At 34.9% G+C, this 8406-nt stretch overlaps 1 long non-coding RNA gene across 1 annotated transcript; it reads left to right on the plus strand.

Annotated features, from left to right (window-relative positions):
• The first annotated feature begins 6001 nt into the window (after positions 1-6001).
• LOC129924487 (uncharacterized) lies at positions 6002-7858 on the plus strand. Its single transcript, XR_008776423.1, has 3 exons — positions 6002-6232; positions 6862-6972; positions 7087-7858. It is a non-coding gene; the product is annotated as an uncharacterized LOC129924487 (long non-coding RNA).
• The last annotated feature ends 548 nt before the right edge of the window (positions 7859-8406 follow it).

The following is an 8406-nucleotide window of genomic DNA, read 5'->3' on the forward strand; positions in this document are numbered from 1 at the left end:
CAGGCAAGGTGACCACCGAATGTCAGTCCAGGTATCATGAATTGTTTTATTTAGGAGGCATCAGAGTTTGTTAAGTGTCAAGGACTATATTTTATGTTGGTCACGAAATAAAATTAACTGTTTGGTGAACTTGGCTGATTCGCTAGCATGGTAGCTGTTAGATCCAGTGCTCCTATTTCTTCTCTGTGGTTGTCATAGAGCTCATTAGTTACAATGAACTTAATTTTTAAATTATTTTTTCTTCATTGGGCCATTCAATGAGTATTACATCTTCTCCTTTTGTGGTGTCTTTCTGAGAACCATCCATGCAAACTTTGACCCATTGGTTGTTTGGGCAATGGATATGTAGAAGAGTTCACTAAATTCTTGAGCTCTGTTGGAATATAGTCAAATATCTCATTCTTCTTAAGTAAGTCTTTGCAAACGACATATTTCTGCAAACAACATATTTCTCTATACAGCTGGCTGAATCAATCTTGTCTGGTAATGATGTATTTTTTTATTGAAATTATTATGGCTTAAGAAGTCCACGAAAAACTGCTTTGTTAAAAACTTTTACTCTGATACTTTAGGCACATTGATATTTAACTAGGGTTAAAACAACAAATCCCTATATGAAACATAATCTCCTTAGCAATGGATGGTTAGCTTGCAAACCTTTAAAAAAAAATGTTTCCAATGTGTTTAGTGATTGTATGCTGTACGTGTTAACCATTAAATAATGGGTTGAAATTTGAATTTTGTTAATAAATTTAAAAAAAAAAGATTCAACTTAAAATGTAGTTTTAAATTACATTTGCACACCTCGTGTCACTGGTTAGATATTATTTTAAACAAAATGATGAAATGGATGAATTTTCAAAAATTCAATTAAACTTAAGCAAGGGGTCTACGGAAAACCAGAAAACAAGGTAAGGGGTCTACGAGACAAAAAAGTTTGGGAACCACTGATATAGAGCATGCATACAGTTATCAATACATTATCAAACTTTACATAATGATTTGAAGGACGGGTAGACCTACAATTGGGTGTCCAACATGACAAACAACTTGTAGGCCGAATTTAATAAAAAAAAAGCCTGGGCAGATTTTTACACCCGTTCCGCTCCTTGCCTCTGGTGTATCTGGTACTAAGACAAACATGAAGTTCTTCATCTATTGTAAGTGTTAATGTGACAAACTTGTTGTCCAACCCATGATGTAAGTTGTCATACAGTATTTATATGTAATCATGCATATTCTTTATTAGCAGCATTAATATGACAATCACATCGGATATGATCATCTAAGAAACACAAGCAATTCATTGTTGGTCCTGTTGGTTTCGAAAAGACCTTCGGGGACCGTATACAAATAGCGAATGCATAATGATCAAGACAAGGTCAAGACAAATCTAGGGAACGAGACGAAGTCACGATTCAAGATGCAAGTTTGGTACATTGATGCCTGAGATGAACTCCTATTGAAAAAGAGCAGGAAAGACTCAATACTCCCATAGTGCTCTGGCAAGAAATTGGGCCGTTCGGCGTAATGCCTGGTAGCTACCATACATGTCGAGTGAAAAGTAACTTAGTTACAATAATAAAGTCCTCAAAATACTTTAATTAGCCTCATGTCTTAAAAGTTAATATATTACTAACTTTAAATGTATAATTGTCTGATTTATGACATGTTTCTCTCTCTTTCTCTCTCTCTCTCTCTCTCTCTCTCTCTATATATATATATATATATATATATATATATATATATATATATATATATATATATATATATATATATATATATACTTAAGGCTTGTTTTCGAGTTCTAAGGTTACTAAGGAATGCAGAATTTCCCGTTGCTGTGACCTACATTTTTTGCCACAACTACGCAAGCATAACCATTATCCGCAGGTGATCGATTTAGATTTTCTTTTCGTCGTCTGCGTCTGTCGTCGGCAGCGTTTTTCTTTTGGTCTCAAGTGTGTATTTCCGTCGACCACCTTTTAGCTCACCAAAAAAAGACTGCCTTTGGCATACGTTCATCTCCAATACGGGATACGTGCCCTGCCCAACGTAACTGTCGGACCATAAGAAGTTCCTCTAAACTGTCCATACTGGCGTTCACAAGGATATCGCTGTTTGTAGTGCGATCTTGCCACTTATATATATACTCCTCCTTTGTGGTCGAAGATGAGTACATATATCATTTCCTATGGACTCGAAGATGACTGTAATGTCCAATCATCGCTTTAAAACGCCGGCCTCAAACGTGGCATGGGTAGGCTAGGTCAGTTGAAGATAGGCCTGCTTCTTCCCTCAGCTTTTAGTTTGTTCGACGCTTTTTTACCCTGGCCACTCTTCTTGCTTTAAATCTCGAGACTCCGAGATTCACAGCTTCACGTCATGAGGAGCGATCGAGAGCTAGTGCTTCCCAGCCGTGAATGTCGATATCTCATTCCTTAAAGGATCTCTTGAGAGTGTCTTTATAGCGCTTGTATTGACAACCCTGTGAGCGCTTTCCTGTACACAGCTCCCCTTACAGAAGTCGTTTGGGAAGGCAATTTTTTGTCATGCTGACTACATGTCTCGCCCATTGAAGTTGGGATCTTTTTACTGCCGCATTGATACTGTTCATGTTGGCCAGCTTTAAGATTTCTGTGTCTGGTGTGTGGTTGGACCAACGCACTTTATGGATACTCCTTAGACAGCGTAGGTGGAAAGAGTTTAGCTTTTTGATGTGGTGGGAATATGGGGTTCAGGACTATGATGTATATAAGAGTGACGGGAGAACTACATCAGTGTAGTCTTTCAGTTTTGTGGATATGCTAAGTCCTCTCCGTTGCCACACTTGCCCTTGAAGTCTGCCAAAAGCAGCACTGGCACGAGCAATATGGAAGTCTACCTCATCATCTAGGTTGGCGTTTGATGACATAGTGCTTCCCAGATAGACAAACTTTTTGACGTTAGCTGATTTCTGGCCATCAATAATAATGTCTGAGTAGTATAGTATCAAATGAAGCCTCACTTTCAAGGGAAGTTGAGAACCGTCAGGGCCAGTATGTTCATGATCGAGCGCAAGAATCTTTGGTGAAAACGTTCAAGTAGTCTTAGTTACTTTCTGTATAGTATATAGAACCCATGTCTCAGATCCATATCAAAGGGTTGAGAGAACCACCGCCTGGTAGATATTGATTTTTGTAGGCAGACGGAGAGATTTATTCCGCCAAACTCTCACCTGAAGGCGTCCAAAAGCGTAACTGGCTCTGGCCAGACGGTTATCAGCTTCCCTGGGATAAAGTTGGAATAGATTTGTTTCAAATATTCGACCACCATGCCTTGCCTAGTTGACTACTATTCAAATTTTATTGAAGTGGAACATTTGCACACGACAACAAGTCAATTTTTTTATAAGAAAACTGAAAAATGTGTTTGCCTGATATGGTGTCACCAGCGTTTGTATCAGTTATTTTGGACCTCAGTTTTCATTTGCTGAATTTACCACATTTATGGAAGCATGGGTTGTCCATCATTTAAAATCCTTACTAGGAAATCATCAGTCAAATGGCAAGAGGCAGCAGTGAAAATATTAAAGAATTTGATGAGACACATACGACAGGACATCTCTAACAACATAGACTTTTCTCCAGACAGAGACAGTGAGTGTGACATTTTTCCAGATGTAGAGAATGAGTGTAGAAACAGTCCAAACGCCCAAAACACTCTTCAGTACTTTCTGCGACCAAGAGCTACACGTCAGAAACCTTCGAGATATGGAGACTATGCTTAAAAAGAACTGTATATATTTACGATGTTGTAAATAGTTTTGATTGTTGATTTGAGTGTAATTTTTTTTTGTTTCATTTTTTTTAGGGAGGAGAGGGGATCTTGATGGAATGTTATGCCCCTTTCAGTAACTCGCATAATATTATATATTACTCCCTTTTAGGGATACTGTTTATAGTAGGAAGAATTGTGCCCATGCATAGGAAACACTACTCGGAAAGCCAAGATAGCTGATTACAAATGTTATGATCTTAAATGTTCTTATGTCAAGTTTGTGTACATGCAACTATCAAAAGTTACATAGATCACTCTCAATAGCAAAAATTACCAAAAGTTTCAATTTATCTACGAGAATTGTTGACCTCAAGTAATTATTCATTAGTTTGAGGCGCGAGAAGAATCTTTCACTAAATTCCACCATTACGGGTATTGCATAATGCCGTTTTTTTTTAAACGAGCGTAGAATTAGCGTTTTCCATATTGAATGACACCCCAAAATGACAATTTTTGTCTATATATTTCAGTACATTTGTATGAATTTTCATAAGATTTTAATAATTTCAAAATATTTCCAGGACGTTTTCGTGTATTTCGAAATTTAAGGAAATTTCCAGGCGCTCCTGGTAAATCGACAGAAGGCCGAGGGAAATCTGTTAGAAGTTATAAAATGGTTTAATTTAATAATTTATACACCTATAATTAGCGTGGGTCTTATGAAAATGCGGGGCCCACTGCGATCGCATAGGTTGCAGTGGCCTAGGCTGGCCCTGCAATATAGCGGCGTATGCTACGCCGCGGTCGACTAGTATATATTTATATATCATGTTCGTTTAACAAGTAAGTGTTTTGATTTCAGAATGTACATATACACACAATATTTTTTTACTGCTTTTTCCCTAGGGCCGCTGTTTACAAATGTACTGTACTGAAGGTAAACATCTGAGTAATAATGACTGTGTGGAAAACATCAAAGATGTTGCCGGTATCGAATACACCCTAAATATGCTCTTTGTCTTACACAGTCCAGACGACTACGTGACCTGGTCAAAGTTCAAGGCTATTTTTTCTCAAGTGGAGTTGCTTCATTTATTCAAATTACATGTAAGAATATGTCTTCCCTTAATAGACACAGTGAGATCTGATTAGTTGTATTGCCACAGTCTTTCTTTTCCCGTTTAAGGGCAACGTGTTGAGAACGTGACTGTTGTCGAGGAGTGCGGCTGTGTTTTTTAGTCTTCCTGTCGCCGTTCTAAGAGAGCTCCCGTGATGCACTTTCCCATAACAGACGTGTTCTTATGCCTTCTCAATCTACTAATGTGCATTTCTATAGAACGTAATCTATCCGTCGTTACCGTATCCAGTTGGCAGTGTTGACATTATGAGCCAAATATTTTCTTGATTCTAGCAAAGTAAGTCCCAACTAGGCAATGGCCTGCCCTAAATCAAACACTTGTCACTTGTTACTTCCTGTTTAGCTGGCATCACTTGCCGAGTTGGCGTTTTAGGGATTTACACGTTTACCGATATGTGCATATGATTACCTGTCAGATAATGACTTTATTTTGCGATATTAAATATACAATTGTAACTTATTAATAATGTGGTATGCTAGTGCTGTCATGGAACATAGTTAAGTCAGCTAGTTATTTAGCAAATAAATACAAGCTACTTCTAAATTCAATAGTAACGTAAAAAAAAAGTTCCTCTTTACATGCCATCTGAGTAAAAAAGTTGATTTTTATTGAAGGAGCACTGGCAGCAGCATGAATTAACTGCGTTTTCATGATATTTCGGTATTGAAAATGCAGATATCTCTGCCACTAAATAGGTGTATATAAGCGTTGGATTTGTTGATGGCCATTGTATTCGAGAAGAATTCTTGGTTTTGTCCCTGTTCTTCAGGGGAGGATTACCTTTGAAAATAGTCATTTTGGACCCAAAAATGGATTTTTAGATTTAAATGTATTTAGATAGCTTATCCATTTATTTACTAGAATAGAATGTTCAATTTTCTGAAATATTGCTTTAAATTATACTTTGTTTTCATTTTTAGGGTGCTTATTAATCAAGATTTGATTGAAAAACGTAAAAATCCCCCATAGTTACGCCTATAATAACTCTTTTGCATAGCAAATACACTGGTCATATTTGGTATCAAATTGTTCGGCTTCAAAAGCACTTTTAAAATTTGGCAACACTTCCTAATGTATTATAAGAAGTTTTTAGCTAAATTTAGAAACTTGCGTACTCTATTTGGTAAGGTTTTCGTATAATTATAGCCCACTCATAAATACTGAACGCTGATTGGTTGCTTACCGGATACCCCTAGTGACTGTGTATACGTCAGCTTATCGAAAATAGAAAAACAAACATGCTGCCGTTTTCTCGTTGCAAACAAAACAGTTTCAGTATCATAAAATAAACGTTTTTGTATGTTTTATTCTTGCTATTCGGAAATATTCATCATGTGAGTATAATAAATAGGATTTCGTGATTCTAGATCTACGAGTCTGGTCTAGATTACTCTAGATCTACACTAACTAGTGGTCATATTGAATCCAGCCAGTTCTAGATCCACTACTAAATATAGTCTAGATCTAGATCATTATGATTATCTAGGACTAGATCTACTAGATGCATAGACTAATATTATTCTGTACCAAGATGAAGATAAAAGAAAGAAACAGCGTATTGAAGCTCATATAAAGACTAGATCTAATTCTAGATTAGTAGATCTAGACGTCTAGAAGATATGATTCAAATCATGTCAATGTAAATAGTAATAGACTCCTCCTAGTCCTACTCAGACACTTCAATTTTAAACAGCTTTCAATGTTAGATGTAGATGTATGTATTGAAGAGATAGTGTCTGAGTGTGCAACCTAGTTTTGACATGGACTTTATACTATTGTAAGATTCAAATCTATATTAATATTAATGATAATCCAACTGTAAGTAGACATGACATTTTGCTTTAATTTATTAACATGGAACCTAGATCTAGACATCAGAAGTTACTAATTAATGACAATATTTGTTACCTGTGCCTATATATTCTATACAATTGATTATCACCTAATATCAATCTTTTGTCAGGTTTGAAGTACTACTGGTAGCAGAATAAAATCCCTGCCTCCAACATAATACAAAGATTGGTTTGAATCTCACCAAGTTAATTGTGATATCAACTAGATCGATTCTATAAAGGTTAGTTTTTTTGTTTCTTGTTTTAAAACCTTATTTATTTAGAATAATTATGTTGTTGCCACTTGATGTTTACTTAATTATTTTTCTTATACATTTTTGTTCTCTATTTTTTAGGATTCAAGCAATGGTGGCGACGCATTCCGTTGAAATATTCTGGAAGATATTCATCAATGAGTCTAACTGCGATACACCACACTGTTATCCAAATCTTTTAACAGAGTGTGTGGGATTTAACCTTTTGGAGATATAAAAGTAACTTAAGAACAGTGCTACTCAATTTACCAAAGGCTATCAGAACAAGCAAATTATACAACAACGTAAACTTGGGGAAACTCAAAATACGATTACGTCGATTCACTCATGAACTAGAAACTTTTGGACCAAATCTTGATTTACTAATCCAGAAAAGAAAACTGTTCTATTTTAGCTGCTGTGGGACAACTTAATGTAAATTTTTCTTTTGTCAGTGTAATTAAAACTTTTTTTCAATTATTAGGCCAGCAAGAAAAACCATCCACTTAGATTATCAAGCTTTCAGAAAATCTTAAGAAATGCAATTTTAAAAAGTTGTAAAAAGATTACTGTTGTTGAGAAAAGATGCTAAAGCACACATAGAATTTCAGTTGATAGAAGCAAAAGGAATTTGTTAATATTCTAGAAAGTTTTAAATTCATTGTTTACATTTTGAATTTTCAGCTATTTTTCTCATATTGCTATCGACTTATATGATCATCTTAAAAGTACTATAACTTAAAAACTTATTGATGAAATGATGTCAAATTTTTTACATTATAAGACTATATTTAGTTATCAAAGTGTGCAGTGTTATTTATTCAAATATAGTGATTTTACATAGTTTGACAAATAAATTTTAGTTTTAAATCAATTTTTCTTAGATTCTTATTTTTCCAAAAATACCAAAACTAAAATTGCTATTACTTTGCAACCATTTAAGATATTTGCATAAAATTTGAAACACTTAAAGATATATGTTAGTACTTTAACGTGACATTCAGCGTTTTTTTGTAAATTCATGATGTTCATTTTATTGTCTTGGACATCTCTAAAAAAAAGTTTTTTTTTGTAAAAAACTATACCACTTATTTTACTTCTAAATCTTGTGAAAACAAATAGAATTGTAATAAAAAATTGAGATGTCACATTATAGAGTCATGTTTCCTTCTTCAAAATAAAAAAGTTTGAGTCTTTGTTATTGATTATTAAGAAAGGAATAGCATTTAAAAAATCATATACAAAAAACAAGATGGCGCCGTTACCATGGCAACCACAAAAGTGACACATAATTTTCTAAGTTTTTTTTTTTATCAGGGTGAGTTACTGTACCAACCAACCAGTTTTGATAAGTTTCTGATCAATATTAAAGAAAATATTTTTTTTAGGTGTACCTCTCCTTCAGAGAGACGCACTGCATGT

This window comes from Biomphalaria glabrata, chromosome 2, assembly GCF_947242115.1.
Source record: "Biomphalaria glabrata chromosome 2, xgBioGlab47.1, whole genome shotgun sequence".
Lineage (NCBI taxonomy): Eukaryota > Metazoa > Mollusca > Gastropoda > Planorbidae > Biomphalaria > Biomphalaria glabrata.